The 21,907-nt window shown below is 36.5% G+C and overlaps 1 protein-coding gene and 1 long non-coding RNA gene across 2 annotated transcripts in view; one reads left to right on the plus strand and one right to left on the minus strand.

Annotated features, from left to right (window-relative positions):
• LOC123863695 (uncharacterized) overlaps positions 1–21,907 on the minus strand; it is a 117,326-nt gene that overhangs the window by 68,329 nt on the left and 27,090 nt on the right. The window lies entirely within an intron of this gene.
• Positions 1–21,907, plus strand: part of GPR149 (G protein-coupled receptor 149) — a 64,044-nt gene that overhangs the window by 28,931 nt on the left and 13,206 nt on the right. The gene's annotated exons all lie outside the window — the stretch shown is intronic.

Here is a 21,907-nt window from a genome sequence, read left to right on the forward strand (position 1 = left end):
CACGCTCATTTGGGGGAAGTTCATAGAAGAAGTTGGTAGGAGAGAAGGTGAAAAAGAGTCAGCAATGGCTTATATATCACCCTTTGCTGCCTATGAGAAGCACTAAAACTATTCCATAGTTATTCTATAGCCAAAAAGAGTCATCATCCTGATGATGGAGTTCCAAATCATAGACCCTACATGACACAGAGTCATCATACATAAAGGCACATGAGCCCAGAGCCTTGGATAACTTTCTTGCTGCTGGGCAGAATTTGGACTCTAGCTCTGGTTCTGTGACTGATTACGTGACATTGAGCAGCCTCTTTGCCTTTGTTTTCTCATCTGAAGAATGAGAAATTTGAGGAAGAACTCAAGACTGGAACTAGGTAACCTCAGGTCTTTTCCAGCCCTAAAATGCTATGGTCTGTAATTCTTTCATATATTGCACAGTCCCCAGATTTCACTTTAAAAAGGTTCTCTCTCTAGAGTAGTAGGGTTTTCCCTATTCCACTTACATAAGCCCAACTTTTGGACTTCCACGGCAACTCTGTAATTGCCTCAATTGGTATTTCTTTCTTTTTTTTTTTTAAAGATTTTATTTATTTATTTGAGAGACAGAGAAAGTGAGAGACAGCACAAGTGGATGGGGAGGGGCAGAGGGAGAGGAAGAAGGGCAGAGGGAGAGGGAGGGGCAGAGACATAAGACTCCATCACAGGACCCAGGGATCATGACCTGAACCATAGGCAGATGCTTAACCGACTGAGCGCCACACAGGCACCCCTTCAGTTGGTATTTCTTACTGAAGTTGTTTATATCTACTATAAAGCTATGCACCTTCAGGCAGTATTGATGAGGCAAACGGAATTTGGTTTTGAATAATTCTTTTCTTTTTTTAATGTTGGAGGAATTCCTAATTGTGTTATATAATTAGAGCCTGGAAATGTTTCCACAGGAGAAAATGGCTATGCCTTTGCTTTACTAGTAATAGTTATTTATAACTTTACTTCTTTCAAGTTGTTTACTAGAAATAAAATCACACTGAGACTTTAGGGAAGTGCCTGGAGCTTTTTAATCTTCAAGAATTTCTAAACCTCCTTTGAATTTTCAGCCCTCTGAGTGCAGAGGACATGGTTTCAATCAAGTACTTTGCAATGTAACTTTATTTCCTCCTCAAAGGTCAAAGTCTGACTGTAGTACCTCTGTTTCTCAAGCATATGCCTATGGAATATAGGATTCTGAGTACTGGGGAATTTGCCATATAAAGCATAAATCAGAACTTTGCCATGGGAAGGCCTCAAATGACTTGACAAGAGTTTTCAAGAGTCCACATATTATTATATCAATGAGCATTTTTTTTAACCTACTTCAGTGTGCCCAGTACTGTGCTCCATATTCACTGCCAGGGACTGAAGCAAAATAACTGCAAATACTGCTTCTTTTCAAGGAAAGAAATCTGTATAGAAGCAGGTGCTTGCAGCTTCAGCCAAATCCTACTTGCGTTGTCGCCTATCTTGGGATAACCCATGAGTTAGAGGAAGCAGAAATGATAGTGTGCAGTCCAAGATGGTTTAAATGTGGCCTGCTCAGTGGAATTTCTCAGCCCCATGCCTGTTTTCTGAGCTTCCACCTTCCCCAGTTCTCTCACAGCTGGGTCAACTCATTTCATCTTCTGCAAATCCAGCCTCACTATTTATTTTCAGAGCAATGTGGGTTTTAGTAGGCTATAAATGCCTCCATTCATCCAGGCTTATTATAGTATCCCTTTTCCTGCAGGCTGGCCCCAGACACAGGGCCTGGGCACTGTGTCCTGAGTTGCCCTTGCTACATTTTAAACTAGAGCCATTTTCTACTTTTTCCAGATCTTGACACACCCATTTCAGCCCTAATCCTACCTCCCAATTACAGGTCACACAGAAGACAGAGCAACTCGCCAAAAGCCAATTCCCTGAAGGAGTTACTTTCTGAATAACTAATTTACTGAAATTAATAAATTTATCAACATATCAATAACTTGTTTTAAGTTATGAATTTGGAGATATTCTTATTCAGACTATATTCAAGAATATGTTTTACTTAAATAGGATCAAGAATATATTCTTCTTGAATACATTAAATTCTACTTATGAAACTATTCTTCAAGAATATACTCATAAGAAAACTTAATGACCCATATGACCCTCAGCATTTAATGAGTTGAACATTGTTTAAAATACAGCTAGAGTAAAATTTATTAATTGAATATATTCAAGAGGACTATTTCTCAGGATCAGCACTTGATAACTGATAAATTTGATGAAATCATCACTTGACAAATTGATCTTTTAATAATTGACTTTCTGCAAAATGATTTTTGGCAAAGGGATATGGAGCTTCCTGAGTGCTGTGTCTGTGCTTCCATAGACAGACCTCCTATTCCAGTGATCAACCTTCCTGGATTTCAGAGTATTTTCTACACCACCTACCCCTGGCTAAGCTCTGCTACATATGGCCCCTGGTGTTGACTGCAGAATGTCACTTCTTGAAGTAGCTGGGTCTTACTCATGACTGAAATGCCACTGCTGACTATCTTATCTTACCCAAATAAAGCCATGTAGTAGAGACTCAACTCTTCCTACTCTTATTCAGCCTTATTGACAGATCTCAAAATAAAAAAGGGCCAGAGGCCTGTCTTCTTTTTCTTTCTAATACCCAATTTTTAAATGTTTCCTTATCTCTCATAATAGCAGAGTTACAAGAAAACTTGAAAACCCGCAGGGAAATATATTAACTCCCTATGTTGAAAAAAATCTTACTAGCTTTTAGGAGAATAACTTCCATTGGAAGATTTCTTATTGTTTAGAGTATAATAGAAGTAGTTGGGCAGCAAAATGGGCACTTTTAACATCAATTTGACTCATTTAGGTTGAGAATAATATTTCTCTCTTGTAAAGACAAATGCATACTCTTAATAAGTTTGTGCTAGGAAGTAATCACATCTTTAAAAAAAAGTATAACTAATGGAACTCAAATAAAAACTTAAAAAATAAAAATAGTCACTCTCTTACAAAAAAACCCCAACAGTGTATATCACCAAATTCAATTTTCAATGCTATGATTTAACATGACTTCACTGCTTTAGCATAAATAAACCTCAAGTCATTACCTTTATTTCTCCAGTTAGATATTAGTAAGTTGTTAGGTTAATTCCACACCATATATCTTAAAGTCTGTTTTATCTTGCAGCTCCCCACTCCCACCACCATCAAATATAATGACTTTAATTCAGTATCTTAAAGCAATAGACATTTCTGGTATTTTAGGGAACATTTCAAAATAGTTATTGGTTATAAGAAAAACTAAACCCTAAGTATTTGGAGACCAACAGAGCTGAATTAACTTGAAAATATAGCAATTCAAACAGTAAAACCTTATTTTGTTGGCACTCAAGAATAACGCTAGCTGGAAAAGCTCAATTTCTCAAGTCTAAATGATATAACGACTGAAAAGTCATGTGAAAAGCAAGTACATGATGAGCAACATGAACACATCAATTTTTTCAGATTATTTTCTGTTAGATCATGGCAATGTGAATGAAACAGATAAGCTCAAATGAATAGCCACAGGTACTGAAGTCCAGGGAATGCACCTTGATTCTGTAGTAACCTTCTCCCAATGGCTTCCATGTTGCATTGAATATGTATTAACCCATTAAAAAAAAAAACTCACTTGTATCAGTCATGATATGACACTCAGCTGCCTTTTAGAGATTTTATTTAGAGCAATGGTCCTTAAGCCTGACTATGCATTAGAATCACCCAATGATGGTCAGTCCCCAACTAGACTAATTAAATCAAAATTTCTGAGAGTGGAATCCTGGTATTTGTATTTTAAAAGTTTTCCTGAAGAGATTCTGATGAATACCTACACTTGGAAACTACTGGTTTAGAGCATAGTATCAGCTGGATCCCCAAAATACAACAACAGTAGGAATTTTCTTCCAACTTTTCCTGCCCCAGAGCTTAGTCATTGGCTTTAATGTTCCTACTTTAAAATCCTGTATCTGATATTGACTTAGCTCAGAAGATGTTGGGTTTGGGTTTGCTTGAGACTTATTTGGACACACAGCCTAATAGCAGGTGGTTAAGCTAATGGACTTAAAAAAAATCTATATGAATAGTCTAACCCTTAAATGCTTTTATAGAATTGGATATTGACGGTTTGGATTTAATTTACTTAGGCACAAAAATTTTGAGCTTGAAATAATGAATTTATGTTAATTATTAGTTAAGAATATTAAATTTGACAACTGTTAATTTCTAAAAGAAGGATAGGAAAAAGAGAAATTGATCTGGGGAGGCAGTAGAAGGATATTTGCAGAATAAAAGAGCCTATTTGCTGAATCACATGATGAAAGAGTGATCTCTATTTTTCTCAGCCATAGTAGGATTCTCATCAGTATAAATGTTTATTTCTATTTTTAATCTTTAATGAGCTATTATCTCCACATTTTAGTTAAAGTTCACAGAGAATCACAAAGTGCCTCAAGAAGTTTCAGCAAATAGTTTTGTCTCCGTTCTTTGAACAAACCTGATAATGAAGACAGCTATCTAGATAATAAAATCACTACATTTATGAGTTGTCTTGTTATTCATGCTTTAATATTTTCATATTGTGAGAGAAGCACTATGTTCATGTTTGAGCTCTTAACAGTAAACTGAACATGGCATATTGTATGTACATATTGGGGTGAGAGGTAGAGGAGAGCACAATAATTAAGACAAAGAATGTATCATAATAATCTCTAAATTGTTTTTCATGTAAAGGGGAGTTTTAATGAAGCCTTAGATGAAATAATATTATTTTTGTTTTATTAACATACAGTGTTATATTAGTTTCAGGTGTACAATATGATTAAACAATTCTATACATTTCTCAATGCTCATCAATCTACTGTCTGTTTCACTCATCCTCCCACCCACGTCCCCTCTGGCAACTATCAGTTTGTTCTCTGTGTTTAAGAGTATGTTTTCTCGTTTGTCTCTTTTTTTCTTGGTTTCCTCATTTGTTTCTTAAATTCAACATACGAGTGAAATCATATGGTATCTTTCTCTGACTGACTTATTTCACTTAGCATTATGCTAGGTCCACTTAGCATATGCTAGGTCTATTATCCTTAGATCCATCCATTTTGTTGCAAATGGGAAAATTTCACTCATTTTTATGGCTGAGTAATATTTCATTGTGTGTGTTTGTGTGTGTATGTATCTACTTTATCTATTCATCTGTGGATGGTCAATTGGGTTGTTTCCATATCTTGGCTACTGTACATAACGTTCCAAAAACATAGAGGTGCACATATCTTTTCAATATATGGTTTTATTAATATCAACATTAATTGTATTAATATTAATGTTGTTTTATTTCTATAAATCACATAAATAATTTAATGTAATCACATAAATATAGGAATAAATAGTATAGAAGCAGTTCCCTTGGAAAAAGGACAACTTTCCTGTTGACTTAATTTAATTTTGTCCTGTTCCATATTTGCATTAAATGACTATGACAACAGAGGGGTTCTGTGGGGAATGGGCATCATTCAAATAGTAGAAAAATCTTTCCACCAAACAATAATTTTGCAATTAATTACTTGGGTTTCTGCAGTACAATTAAATGCATGCAGTTAATTCTCTGGAAGTAGACTGCCTGAATAAAAGTTCAGTTTCCTAGGAATTGCACACCATTGATGCTTACAGGTTTCACCAATAGTAAAACACACACACTTTATCAGAGGTGTTAGTAAAAAAGAACTAACTAGAGAAGGGGGGGAAATTGGAGGGAAAGACAAACCATGCGAGACTATGGACTCTGAGAAACAAACTGAGGGTTCTAGAGGGGAGGGGGGTGGGGGGATGGGTTAGCCTGGTGATGGGTATTAAAGAGGGCACATATTGAATGGAGCACTGGGTGTTATACGCAAATAATGAATCATGGAACACTATGTCAAAAACTAATGATGTAATGTATGGTGATTAACATGACATAATAAAATAAAATTTAAAAAAAAAGGAACTAACTGGGGCGCCTGGGTGGCCCAGTGGGTTAAGCAGTTAAGCATCTGCCTTTGGCTCAGGTCATGATCTCCAGGTCCTAGGATCCAGCCCTGCATTGGGCTTCCTGCTCAGCAGGGAGTCTGCCCCCCCCCCTCTCTCCCCCCCTCTGTCCCTCCCCACCACTGGTTCTCTCTCTCTCAAAAAAATAAATAAAATCTTTTTAAAAAAGAACTAATGTAAACTATGTACCCAAACAAAAACATTTATATTCATTTACCACTTATGCCTAATCTTTATTTTCTAAAAAATAGAAGAGGGTTGATGGGGTGTTTTGTTTTTTGCCACTTTGTTGTTATTGTTGATTTTGTTGTTGTTGGTTGATGCGGGTAGTAAACTGTGGTAGTAAAATTTAGCTTTTAGTAAAAACTAAACAGAACACACACACACACACACCAGGATTGATTTTGTGTTTAAATCTTATACTTTTTAGGACGCCTGGGTGGTTCAGTTGTTAAGCGTCTGCCTTCAGCTCAGGTCATGATCGCAGGGTCCTGGGATCGAGTCCCACATCGGGCTCCCTCCTTGGGGGGAAGCCTGCTTCTCTCCCACTCCCCCTGCTCTTCTCTCTCTCTCTCTGTCAAATAAATAAATAAAATCTTTAAAAAAAAAAAACTTGTAGAAGAAAACACAAGAAATAAATATTTATGACTGTGAGTTAGGCAAAGAGTTCTTAGATATCACACCAAAACAGAATTCATAAAAGAATAAATTGATAAACTTGAACATCAAACTAAATAAATAACTTTAATTTATAAAAGTAGGTAAGTAAATAACTTTTATGCTTCAAAAGATACCATTAAAAAATTAATAAATAAGCCACAGACTGGGAAAAATATTTGCAAATCATACATCTGATAAAGGATTTGAATCCATAATATGTAAAGAATATTTACAAACAATTATGAGAAGAAAAAACAACCCAATTTTTAAAATGAGAATAATATTTGAATAGACAGTTAACCAAAGAAGATACAGAATGGTTAATAAGCACATGAAAAAGATCCTCAACATCATCAGAGAAACACAAGTTAAAACCATAAGGAGATACCACAACACACCCACTAGAACAACTATAATCAAAAAGATACACAGTAATAAGTGTTGACAAGGATATAAAGAAACCTCAACATTCATACACTGCTAGTGGGAATGTAAAATTGTATGCACACTTTGGAAAAGAGTTGGGTGGTCTCCAAAAAAGTTAAACATAAACTTATACAGCACAGCAATTCCACTCCTAGGATTACACCCTAGAGATGAAAACATGTGTTCATACAAAGCCATGTATATGAATGTTTACAGTAGCACTATTCATAATAGCCAAAAGCTACAAGCAATCCAAATGTCCACTGAGCACAGGATGGATAAAAGACATGGTATACCCACACAGTGGGATTCTATTCAGCAATAAAAAAGAGTGAACTACCAATACATACTACCACATGGAAAAACTTCAGAAACATTATGCAAAGGGAGAGAAGCCAGACTCAAAAGACTACGTATTGTAAAATTCCATATGGAATGTCCGTAAGATTTAAATTTATATAGACACAAAGCAGAGTAATGGTTTCCAGGGGCTGGAAGCCAGAACAGGGATTAACTAACTATAAATGGGCACGAGGAAGTTTTTTTCCAGGGGGATAATGGAAATGTTCTAAAACTGGATTGTGGCGATGGTTGCACAACTATATAAACTGACTAGAAATCATTGCGCTCTATGTTTACAGTGAGTGAATTTAGCAGTATGTACATTATACCTTAATAAAACTGTTTGTGAAAAAAAAAAAAAACAATTGCAGAGCACAGCATGAACATGTTCTAGACTAGACCATACTGCTCATACTGGCCTACAGATATGTTTTATAAATTTAAAACCAAAATATTCTTTACCTAAAATCTCTTTTAATACTTTAATCTTGTTCAAGGGCCCTATTATCAAATATTAATTAAGTAATGATCCAACCTATTTTCTTCCCACTTACCTTAAAGTATGTTCCACTGCCAATTCACATCTTTTTACTTTTTTTCCCTTTTTCAAAGGACAGAGCACTAGAAAGAGAGAGGGAACACAAGCAGGGGGAGCGGCAGGCAGAGGGAGAGGCAGAAGCAGGCTTCCACCTGAGCAGGGAGTCCCTGGGGCTCCATCCCAGGACCCTGGGATCATGACCTGAGCAGAACACAGATGCTTAACTGACTGAGCCACCCAGGCGCCCCAGATCTTTTTACTTTCTAAATACCTGTCACAATTTAGTACCCCTAGCTACCCTATGTGTTTTACTGATTGTTATCTTCAATATGTATGCTTTTTTTAAATTCAGGACTACCAATGTTTAGAGCTTACAATAATAATGTTTCTTGAAACGTACACTCTTCTGAATACATACCTATTTCTTGCTTTATTACATGTAATTCTCAAAATAACCCTATAAAACAGGCATTATTGTTATCCCTATATTATGTTAAAGGAAACTGAGGCAAGGAGAAATTGCCCAAGGTCACCTATGTCTAAGATGGTAGAGCCAAAATATGATTTCTAAGCCTAACCTTTTAACCATTGAGCTGAACAGCTTCTCAGAAGCACTGCAAGAGAGTTTTGCATATTATCTTCCGTTTTTATTACAATAGCCTTCTTGTCTTGTGTATTTTTAGATATAGTTCCTTAAAACAGGGATGCCCTGTTCAATATACTGCTCCTTCCCTCCAGCTTTCCTAAGACAAACCATGAAATATGTGCACACATTATATGAATTTGCTACCCATTTCTCCAAAATAACATTTGTTTGGTGTTAGTAATTGGGAAAAGTTATTAAAAACATATACAGACAATCTCAATGAACACATACATACACAACATAGACATACACATACTTAAACACTGTTTATTTTATTTCCTGATAGAACTCTGAATTTTTATCCCAATAACTAATCTCTTTATACACATGGCTTCATCCTGACCTGCATAATATATTTAAGGAGGAGCAATTTGAATAGACAGAATTGATTTATAAAAGCACAAAGCTACTATAGATGCATTTTTAGAAGCTTTGTAGCAGAGGAAATGAATCCCTAAGAAAATTGAAAATCACTATACCACATCTGTATAAACAATGAGAATACCATTACGGGTTTTGTGAGCAATGCTTCTTCCAGCAACTAAAGGTTGAATTAAGGGGTAAACAATAAAAACAGGAAGGTTTTTATACTTTCCATAATCAGAGATATGAATATACACAAAATTCATAACTCATCTTTTACAATTTTTGTTTGGATTGCCTGCCACTATATGAGCAAATATAATTTGATTCATATTAGCTTTCAGATTAAGATCTGTTCAGCATTTTAAAAATTAACATTCTGGCACATCTAGTCCTCTGGTGAAAATAATGTCCTAGTTTCAAGTTGACAAAATAGCCTAAAGGTATTTTGTACAGGAATTTATACAGATTTAATACTGACAAAGATGTCCTGGGGTGAGCTTTGATGATGGCATTGAATAGAATTCAATGGGGAGGAAAAAAAAACTTTTAAAAAGATGAAAGTCACTTGAAAAAATACAATATTTACACAATGTCATATTTTGGCATGGAACTATTGAGGACAAATGTTCTCAAATCATTTAAGGTAATGTTTCAAGGTAATGTTTCCTACTTAACACAAGAAAAATTGCATATTAACAGAGATAGTGTACCCTTACTAGGAAAAGGAAAGGAAGCAAGCAATATTAAAAAGTGACTCTTGGATGAATATTTGGATTAAAATTTCATATTGAATATTTCCTAAGGAGCATAGGATATTAGAATTTCTAGAAATAAAGCTCTATCCAAAGCTGCTCTGCAGCTAGTTCTAACTATTCATCTTCAAACTGTATCACATCATGTAGACTTGGAAGGCTAGCCAGGGAGAACAAGGCTATTAAGTGGCTCTATAATAACATTCTGTTAGAAAGGATGGGTGGGTTCTTGGAAGTGCCAGTAAGTTTGCTTGGCCCATTCCAAGAGTTTGTCTGAGGATTAAAACCTGCATCTCCAATGATGTTATCACAAAAGAAAGAGACCAGACCAACAGTCAACTGCTTTTCAATCTTTTCCTACTTCCTAAGATTTGCCAAGTTTCTTTTATTAAATCATGCCCCTGAGGTATATACACTAATTCAAACAAATTTGACATGTCTGTGTTCCTCTCCTTTGATATTTGACCAGACCTGGTTTGAGTCGGGAAAACCCTCTATTTCGGAGTATTATGAAGGACTAGAGTCCTTGCCCCCAACACTTGCCATTTGGGGACTCTTGGAGAATGTTAAGACTTGTGTGAGCCACTTTAGATATGCAGTCAAGCTCTCAAAGAGTTCATATTTTTTTTGGAGGGGGGGCATAATTTTTTAAAACTGATCAGGTAAAAACTCTAATTAGGATATTTTCTGTAGTAGGTTTTTTTTTTCTCCCCCCCCCCGCCACTGTTCTATTAAACATAAATATTAAAATTGCTTCCTCTCTTTACTTTTCATTCATTCATTTGATAAATATTTACTTAGGGCCTACTAAGTGCCAGGCATTGTTTTAGGCACTGAGAATGTAGCAATGAATAGACATCTACCTCTTTTCATGGCATATTATTGTTACTTAAAATCCTGCACATCATACTGGTGCGGAAGAGTTAAAGTATAGATGCCTGAAAAAAGGAGTCCTGAGGGAAGCAGGAAAAGATATGGAATTGTGGAACCAAGCTATGTATGTTCTCTTTAGGCCTTTGGTATACAAGAAGGTGGAAGGCAGGATGAACTGTATCTCTTGTTCGCATATCTATTCCTAAAACATAAAGTGACCATATTTCCCTTGAACAGCAACAATAACAAAAAAATCTGATTACCACTTCTGACAAAAATAAACATGCATGGCAAGAAAGGCTTTTTCAAACTAAAACTGTCAGATAAAACCCAGCTATTTGATCAAAGCATTTGGCAATCAGTGTTGAAGGCTCATGGGCTTCTTTTAAAATTTTCCAGGGGCTTTTCACTGTGGCTTTCATCAGCCACTGTCCTTGTATTGGGCCCTGAGAGGAGAGAGCATATATGTGCATCTTTGCATTGATTCCTTTTGTGATGGCTTGATTCTCCATCTTGTATTCCCTCCCTCTCCAGGCATCAATGAACTTTTCCGTCCTTAGCCTACCTGACATCTCAGTAACATGTGACACTGTTGTATCTCTCTTCTACTCTTTCCTTGGTTTCCATTACATTTTACATTTCTGATTATTCTCCTACCACTTTGGCTCACTCCCTGGACTCCTTTATTATCTCCCCTATCTCTGCCCATTCCTTAAATGTTCATGTTCCTCAGAATCTTCTTCTCATTTCACACACTCTCCTGATTCAATTTCATCTCAAATATATACCCAAACATATACCCAAATACATATTCCAGGTCAAATCTCTCCTGAGCCCTATGCCCCAATACCCAACCTCCTGCTGAATTTCTCTAGTTGGACACACCACAGGCACCTCAATTTTAGCTTTCTAACACTAAACTCCTGATCTTCTCCTGATCCCCCAATCCCATTCCTCCAAACTTGCTTCTCTTCTGTGTTCCCTCTCTCTGGAAATAGCACCATCACTCATCCACTTGCCCAAGTCAGATACTTGGTCAACATCCCTGACTCCCTTTTTCTGTCACAACTCATATCAAATCAGTCACCAAATCCTATATCCTAAATGTGTCTTGCTATTCCCATGTCTCACCATAGCCACTGTCTTTCCCAATTAAAATCACCATTCTCTCATCAAAAACTAATGATATAATGTATGGTGATTAACATAACAATAAAAAATTTTTTTAAATCACCATTCTCTCTTAATGGCCTCTTTACTGGTCCTCCTGCCTCTGGGTTTGAACCCTTCCAATCTATTTTACTGACTATAGTTTAGAATAAATTGGCAAAAATGCAATTTTTATCATATCAGACCCGTTTAGAACACTTTGGTGGCTTCTTTTTCACTCAAATCAGGGATGAAAATCCTTAATGTGGCCTAAGTGGTTGGTTCTTGTGGCTTCATTTCTCCTCAACCTCCCCTTGAAATCTTTGCTCCAGTCTTCTAGGTATTAACAATTTTACTTCCTTAATGATGCCATGCTTTTTTTCCACACCAGAACTTTGAACCCTCTATTCAAGTCCCTTTTAGAGGATTCTTCAAAGATTATCCAGTACTGTGTATTATTAAGTGATCTCATGTCTAATGCTTCTCCAGTGGAATTTCTCTAAATAAGCCTGATATTCCTGCTGTGATTTCTTAATACTGACTGACCCTTGAGACAGGCATTCATACAGGTTATGTGGGACTTGAATATTATATCTTTTGGAAGACACATCTTTTTTTTTTAATTTTAAAGATTTTATTTATTTATTTGAGAGAGAGGGAATGAAAGACAGAGAGCATGAGAGGGAGGAGGGTCAGAGGGAGAAGCAGATGCCCCGCTGAGCAGGGAGCCCGATGCGGGACTTGATCCCGGGACTCGAGGATCATGACCTGAGCCGAAGGCAGTCGCTTAACCAACTGAGCCACCCAGGCGCCCCACATCTTTTTTTTTAAAAGGTTACAAATCATGAATATAAAATTAGGTATGAAAATGAATATATATTTAGAGCAAGAAAAGAAATCACAACAAATGTACTGATGCCTTAGAGACTGAGGTGTCTTTCTTTTGAGATCTCTTTAAGCCACTTCCCAGATACACTCACCTAGAAATGCTTTCTGATTGCAGCTTGGCTTCCTCACCCCTCCAGAACCCTACAGCTTCCAACAGTAATAAGCATTCAGGTTAGCCCATGCTTGTGGATGGCTCTGGAATTCTAGCTTCATGATAAATCTGTGTCTTCCTGTCTCCTGTTTTAATATTTTTAAGTAGTCTTTAGGTGTTCCACTTAGTACAAATTCCCATTTGACTTTTTTAGTTATAATTGGGAAATCAGAGAATATATGCATGTAACAAGATATTTCTTAATGTCCTTTTTTAAAAAAAATTTTTGATTATTGGGCACCTGGGTGGCTCAGTTGGTTAAGCGACTGCCTTCGGCTCAGGTCATGATCCTGGAGTCCCTGGATCGAGTCCCGCATCGGGCTCCCTGCTCAGCGGGGAGCCTGCTTCTCCCTCTGACCCTCCCCCCTCTCATGTGCTCTCTGTCTCTCTCATTCTCTCTGTCTCAAATAATAAATAAAAATCTTTAAAAAAAAATTTTGTTTATTTATTTGATAGAGTGAGAGAGAGAGAGAGAGCACAAGCAGGGGGAGTGGCAGGCAGAGGGAGAGGGAGAAGCAGGCTCCCTGCTGAGCAAGGAGCCCGATGCAGGACTCGATCCCAGAACCCTGGCATCACAACCTGAGCCGAAGGCAGCCACTTAACCAAATGAGCCACCCAGGTGCCCCCTTAATGTCCTTTTCTTAATGTCTGTAAATTAACCAGGGAAATTATTTACTCTGTGTGACATCACAGCTCTATATTTATTTTCTAGTATCTTCTTAAATCAATGGTTCCCAAATCTGGTTCTATATAAGCATCATTTGGAGAATCCTTTGCAAATATAAATTCTTGGTTCCAGTTCTAAACCTACTCAATTAGAATCTCCCATGGAGAGACCAAAAAATCTGTACTTTTAACAAGTTCTGCTGGTGATTCTTATGTGGTCAGTTCAGCACCAATCTCTGAGTGGCATTTGAGAACAGCTGGTCCCAAATAACTGAACAAGCCAGATTGTAGGCCTGATTCATTAAAGTGCAAATAGTCTCAATCCATGGATTTAATTTTCTTCAAACACTTTTAGGATATAAAGAATCATTGGATCTAAGAATCTGGATGGCCCATTGCAGATTCCTAAAACTGCCACATTAGGACAACCAACTTGTTCTGAAACATTAGTAATTACTGATAGACTGATAGGGAAGAGGAAGAAAAACACTATTTACTGCCCAAAATTAAAAAAAAAAAAACTGGAGCATCACCAGTTTTCATCCTGTGAAGTTAAAACATGTATTTGTGCATATGGTTGTCCCATCCACTACACAAATAACTAATGTGAATTAAAACCAAAATTCAGAAAAAATTAAATGTAAATATCATAGTAATTCCATCAATTAAAAAACACTATCTTGCATATTACAAACATGGCAATCTTATTAGGACAAAGACTTTTACTTATTCCTGATATTGTTATATATATGTATATTACCCTCTCCCCAGGAACAAGAAAGACTAGCCAGATATACTATTCTTACTTTCACTGGACTTATTTCCTCTGAAGGCAAGGGGTTAATTTCCAGAGTGTGCATAGGGGTGATGTTCCATGAATAAATGCATCATTAACATTCTCCTTTTTGGAGATCCAATGATATCACTAAGATTTTAGTTAATTTTTTCTAAAGAACCTTTGTAATAATGTTTTTAAAAAGAATTGCTTTAGTATTTGCTGTGTGGGATGGGAAGATTTTGGAGATCTTGCCTTCTAAATCAGTCTTAGAAAACAATTTCCATATGTCATGTTCTATTGCTTTGTAAGTAGTGAGAAGAAAGAAAATTTAAGTGAGAAGAAAGAATAGAGCAGTCTTTTTATACTCCTTTGAGTTTAAGATTCGAAATTTTATTTTGTATTTCTTCAAAACAGCAATGAGTTGCATTAGGTTTTCTCTTAAGAATGACTTTATTGTTTTTATAAAAATAACATGCTCACTATTTTTCAAATTCAAGCAAGTACAGAAAAGAAGAGAGAGGCAATTAACTTATAATTGTACTACCCAGAAAGAACCATAGCTCTCTAGGCAAATATACAAAGAGAAGTATGATGGATAGATGGATGGATGGAAGGAAGGATGGATGGATGGAGGGATGGATGGAGGGGAGGAAGGAAGGAAGGAAGGAAGGTCATTTTATATCCCCAGTCCCTGGAATAGTGTCTGGATCATATTAGGTACTTAATAAAAAATATAGTGAATGCATGGATTATATAACTTTTTCTAGAGCTACACTGGCCAGATTAGAATCTCATTTCTACCATTTAGTATCTGTTTGACCTTAAAATAATTACTGAGGGGCACCTGGGTGACTCAGTTGGTTGAGCATCCAACTCTTAATTTTGGCGCAGGTCATGATCTCAGGGTTGTGAGATCAAGCCCCAAGTTGGTCTCTGCTATGCATGGAGTCTGCTTGAGATTCTCTCTCTCCCTCTGCTCTTCCCCTGCTTGCACAAGCACAAGCTCTCTCTCCCTCTCTCTAAAGCAAATAAATATTTTTAAAAAAGAAAAAGGTACTGAACATCTCTGCACTTCAGTCAACTCATCTATAAAGTCAGGACAACAACAATACTAACCTTCACCAAGGACATTAAATAAAACTGCACTGTGTGTGTGTGTGTGTGTACGCATACACACACACACACACAGTGAGAAAACATACAACGTCTAGTAGAATTTGATGCCACTGCCTTGATTCACGTTAAAGTGCCAGCAGTTTTATCATTGCTTTTGCACCATCAGTGAACATGTCAAAACAGTGAAAAGGTCAAAGCTTTAGTATTAGTATTACAATGAAAAATGCTTTGACTATATAGAATCCCTCACTTTGAGAACCTCTGCTTCAAACCACCTCTTGCCAAAATGGAGTCTATAGCCAGAATTCTCAGGATATTTTCAAGTCGTTTTCTTCCTGTACAGCTGCTTATAGAAGTGTGTCATCATTTGTTTCTTTTTGTGATCACTACCTTCAGAAGCTTACACATGAGGCTGAGTCTTTTATTTGGTTGCTGCTTGAATCTATGGCTCTTCTTTTTTTCTTCATTTTATTATTAGATGAGATTCTGTGATTGGACTACATGCATTCTACCACCTTTATCCATAAGTATATTTGGGTTTTTAAATTAATTAAAAACCATTGTTTTTGTTTGTTTGTTTTGTTTTACTATTAAGCTTGAGATTTCTCTTCCATTGAATAGGACTTTGCATCAGTCAGGATTTAGTCAGGGGAGCAGAAGCACTATGAGTGTTATGGAGTAAGAGACTTATTTAGAGTTGTGGGAAAAGCTGGGGAAATAAAGGTCTGGAAGAGAAGCTGGAGAGTCAGAGATGGAGTCACCAATCAGTCATAGTTTGAGAAGCCAAGTATGTCTAGCCACCAATGTAGGAACATGAAGGGGGAATCTGTGTAGAGGTCTATGAAAAACTCTTGCCTATAAATAAACCATGACCTCAATGAGTCCGCAACCAAGCACCTGGGGGTGAATCTGTGGCCACTGTTGGTCAACAATGCCAGTAGTCAGGAAGAAAAGCTAGATGTGGAACAGGAGAGGGAAATGACAAGCTGACACCTGCTAGGCACCTCTTCTGCTCGTCTCTGTATCTGCCTGTCAAAAGAGCTCCAGATGGTTATGGCCACTGCCTTGTTTCTACCTTCAAATACTGAGCAAGTTCCTATCTTGGCCAATTCTAACCTGGAAGCATACAAGGAAGGGGATTTTGGAAAATGTAATTCTCAGCTTACTACACTCACAGAGCACAAACCACCAGGGTCTAATGGCATGTATTGTGTTTTTTTAAGGTATAAATATTAGCCTTACCAAATGATCTTCCACATAAAAACTTTCTATAGAATTTTCCTCTATTTTGCAAAAAAATAATATTGCAAAAATTAGAAGAAAATCCCTTTAATTTAGGTAACTCATAATATCCATACAGGCTATATAGAGTTGAATGATTCTTTTTTCAAAAGGATTAAAATTCTTAAAATTATAGTCACCTGGAAGTCATCCTTAATTTGCTGTAACCTAGGGACTGTTTGGTGCATATTCTTCAGATATAATTTCAATTATAAAAATAAGCTATAAAGTATTTTTTTTAAAGATTTTATTTATTTATTTGAGACAGAGAGAATGAGAGAGAGAGAGCACATGAGAGGGGGGAGGGTCAGAGGCAGAAGCAGGCTCCCTGCCGAGCAGTGAGCCCAATGCGGGACTCGATCCAGGGACTCCAGGATCATGACCTGAGCCGAAGGCAGTCGCTTAACCAACTGAGCCACCCAGGCGCCCCTATAAAGTATTATTTTTATCATCAGAAAAAAACTGAAAGTTATTATACACACACATATAATACACACACACACAAACCCATATATTTATGTATATATAAACACACACACTCACATATGCAAAATTCTATGTGGTCTCTTACTATATTTAGTGTTCAATAAATGTCTCCCATGATTGGAGATTTAAATCAGAACTATATAAGCATTGTTAAACCCTCCTTACAGGTTTCTTTCTAAACATTGGTTTATAAACTGTTTCACTTTCTTTCTTGTTATTTTATCTTCCTACAACAGACATTTCTATTGTACAGAGTGCACTGTGGCTTGAATTTCATATATTCTGAAAGCAAAGAAAATGTTCCATCAGCAACAGTGCTTGATTAATTTAAAAAGAGGGTCTTTTAAGGGTCTTGGATCTATAATTTCTTTTTTTTTTTTTTTAAAGATTTTGTTTATTTGACAGAGACACAGTGAGAGAGGGAACACAAGCAGGGGGAGTGAGAGAGGGAGAAGCAGGCTTCCTGCCGAGCAGGGAGCCCGATGCGGGGCTCGATCCCAGGACCCTGGGATCATGACCCGAGCCGAAGGCAGACGCATAACGACTGAGCCACCCAGGCGCCCCTTGGATCTATAATTTCTTTTGGCAAATTTTTAAAGTAAATTTTGTGATCTTAATTTCTTTCAGAAGAGCATCCCTAATTAGATATTTTTCAAGAAACAAAAGTGCTTTCTTTGAGGCTAACTTTGCCAAAATAGAGTCACAGAATATATAGAGAGTAGAGGACCACAAGGGAAGGGAGGGAAAACTGAATGGGAAGAAATCAGAGAGGGAGACAAACCATGAGAGACTCTGGACTCTGGGAAACAAACTGAGGGTTACAGAAGGGAGGGGTTGGGGGGATGGGGTGACCACTGATGGGTCTTAGGGAGGGCACATTTTGGGATGAGCACTGGGTGTTATACGCAACTAAACTACATCAAAAATTTATGATGTACTGTATGTTGACTAACTGAACATAATGTAAAATAAAAAAAGAAGAGAAAAGAAGAATACTGAAATGAAAAGAGACAAGAGATACTTTGGTGTTCATCTGCCCAACTACCCCTTTATACAGATAATGAAATAAAGGCCTACAGTGAGTACACTATTTGTCTAGGGTCACACAGCTATTTATTTAGTGGCAGAACAACTGCTGTATTTCATGGTGTCCTGAATATCAGTCAGATGCTCTTTAAAAAAAAAACCTTTATTGAGGGATATTTTACATACCATATCATTCTTCCATTTCAGGTATATAATTGAATGATCTCTAGTAAATTTACCAAGTTGTGCAATCACCATAAATCGTTTTAGGATATTTTCATCACATCAGTTAATTTCACATGCCCATTTACCCACAATCTATCACCACTCCCTGTGCCAGGATACCACTAATCTATGTCTACACAGATTTGTTTTTTGTTTATTTGTTTGATCTTTTTACTGTATTATGCTGTCTGATAAAAGCATTTTTGTCTTTTATACTTTTATGAATACCATCAACATGGATTTTAACACCTTTTCTAGAGTATAGTAATCTCACAAAAAACACTATTTATCCTTTGAAACTGTCTTTAAAATGAAAACATGTATCTTCTTTCTTGACCTAATTCTGGTCAATGAGGTATAAGAAAATTTTTTCATGAAACCATTTTTAGTAGGATATTTCTAACTGACACAGCACCCAATTGAACGAATGCATATTAGTAAGATAACTATTTTATTTCTTAAGATTCATTTATTCCTGATAAAATTTTATTTCTTTTCTAAATAGAATCAACGTGTGCTTCCTTTCAAGCTACAGTTTATTCTTTAAACAGGAAGAATTGGAAACATGGAAATAAATTTGGACATATCAAATCTGAGTTGAAATGCCATCATTAGAGATAAGAGATTTTAGTTTCTGTTGGACCAGTGAATAGAAAAACCTATCCACTAATCTCAATAGCAACAACACATTTAAATTCAAAATTCTCACACGATTTCTTGTAGCCTGTGATGGTTGTGCTCATGGGCTCAGATAAAGCCAAAAAGTATAAACTGAAAATATGAGAATACCAATTTCCATAAATAAAAAATAAAATAATTTAAATGCAATGATATATTCATTTCAGAACCTTACATTATGGCTATAAGATTAATGTAAAATGAAGACTGATGATGAAACGTGATCATTTTAAGTGCCCTTTGAATAAGGCATTAGAATATTTTAAAAGTATTCAAAAAGATAAAATTTTGTTTTTCTTTCTGTTCATCTATAAAGTTGGCTTTTGGGGGGTTTCTGTTATTCCTTTAACTGAAATTGAATTTTCTCCTCTAATTCTTTGAATTGCTAACATGATAACAAAATCTATTTACTCATGAAATCATGTAGTTTTAGAATTGTAAGGAGCCTTTTATATATTTTTCAAAATTTTTTATTTAAATTCAATTAATTAACATATATTATTGGTCTCAGAGGTAGAGGTCAGTGATTCATCAGTCTTATATAACACCCAGTGCTCCTTACATCACGTGCCCTCCTTAATGTCCATCACCCCACCCCCCATCCCTCTCCCCTCCAGCAATCCTCAGTTTGTTTCAAATGATTAAGAATCTCTTATGGTTTGTCTCGCTCTCTGATTTTGTCTTGCTTCATTGTAAGGAGCCTTACAGATTGTATGTCCTTTGCTACTCAAAAAGTGTAGTCCATGGACCAGCAGCCTCATCATCATCTAAGAGCTTTTACTAAGTGCAGAATTCAGAACACCACAGACCTACTGAATCTGAATCTGAACTTGCACAGAAGTTTTAACTTTGATGAAGTCTAATTTATCAATTTTCCTTTTATGGATCATGTTTTTGGTATCAAGTCTAAGAACTCTTTTCTTAGCCTTAGATCTCAAAGATTTTCTCCTATGTTTTTAGTAAAAGTTTTACAGTTTTACATTTAAGACTGTGATCCATTTTGAGGTAACTTTTGAATAAAATATTTAACTTAGTTCTAGGTTTTTTGTTTGCCTATAGATGTCCAATTGCTCTAACACCATTTATTGAAAAGGCTATCTTTCCTCTATTGAATTGTTTTTGCACATTTGTCTAAAAGCAGTTGGGCATATTTGTGTGGGTCTTCTATTCTAGGTTCTGTCATTCTCTCTCCACCAACAGCATAGTCTTGATTAACATAGCTATATTGAAGTTAGGTAGACTGATTACTCCCACTATATTCATTTTTTCAAAATAAGTTTACTAGTACTCTAGTTCATTTGCCTTTTCATACAAATTTTTGAATAATCATGTCTATATCTGCAAAAAAAATCTTGATGGGATTTTAAAAGGAATTACATTAAACCTATATATCAATTTAGAAAGAACTCACATCTTTACTATATTGAGTCTTCTATTCCACATACATGTCTCTCCATTTATTTACATCTTTGGTTTCCTTCATGTAGATTTTAGCTTATATGTCCTACACAGGTCTTGTTACACTAACACCTAAGTATTTCAGTTTTCTGAGCAATTGTAAATGGTACTGTATTTTTTTATTTTGATGTCCATATGTTCATTGCTACTATATAGAAATACAATGTTTAACTTGCAGGTAAACTTGATTAGTTCATTTGTTAGTTCTAGGAATTTTTGTATTCTTTGAAAATTTCTACATAGGCCAATCATGTCACCTGCAGTTTTAGTTCTTCCTTTCTGATCTACTCTTGATTTCCTTTTCTTTACTATTGCACTGACTAAAAGTTCCAGCAATATTTTTTTTTTTTAAGATTTTGTTTATTTATTTGACAGAGAGAGAGAGAGAACACAAGCAGTGGGAGCTGTAGGCAGAGGGAGAGGGAGGTAAGGCTTCCTGCTGAGCTGAGCAGGGAGCCTGATGTGGGGCTTCATCTCAGGACCCTGAGATCATGACCTGAGCCGAAGGCAGATGCTTAACCTATTGAACCAGTCAGGTACCCTGCAGCAATATGTTGAAAAGAAGTGGTAAGAACTGACATCCTAACCTTGTTCCTGATCTTAAGGGAAAGCAATCTCTCACCATTAAGTATAACGTTAGTTGGAGGGTTTTTAGAGATGCTCTTTATCAAAGTGAGACATTTACTCTCTATTGCTACTTTTATCATGAATGGATGTTGAATTTTGTCAAGTCGTTTTTCTATATCAATTGATATAATCATGTGATTTTTCTTCTTTAGCCTATTAATATGGTGGATCACATCAGCTTATTTCTGAATATTGAAATTAGCATTGCAGTTCTAGAATAAACCCCACTTAATCATGGAATACAATTTTTTTAATTGACTGCTGAATTCCCTTTGCTAATGTTTGTTAAGGATATTTGCATCTAGGGGCGCTTGGGTGGCTCAGTCGGTTAAGCGTCTGCCTTCGGCTCAGGTCATGATCCCAGGGTCCTGGGATTGAGCCCCATGTCGGGCTCCCTGCTCAGCTCAGCGGGAAGCCTGCTTCTCCCTCTCCCTCTGCCTGCCACTCTCCCTGCTTGTGTTCTCTCTTTCTCTCTCTCTCTGTCAAATAAATATTTTTTTAAAAAGGATATTTGCATCTATATTAATAAGTAATACAGATCTGTAGTGTTTTTGTTTGTTTTTTAAAGATTTTATTTATTTGACAGAGAGAGAGCGAGAGCATGAACACAAGCAGGGGGAGTGGGAGAGGGAGAAGCAGGCTTCCTGTAGAGCAGGGAGCCCGATGTGGGACTCGATCCCAGGAACCTGGGATCGTGACC

Source organism: Mirounga angustirostris, unplaced genomic scaffold (assembly GCF_029215605.1).
Source record: "Mirounga angustirostris isolate CCGP_5_RB_7025 unplaced genomic scaffold, mMirAng1.0.hap1 SCAF_1, whole genome shotgun sequence".
NCBI lineage: Eukaryota > Metazoa > Chordata > Mammalia > Carnivora > Phocidae > Mirounga > Mirounga angustirostris.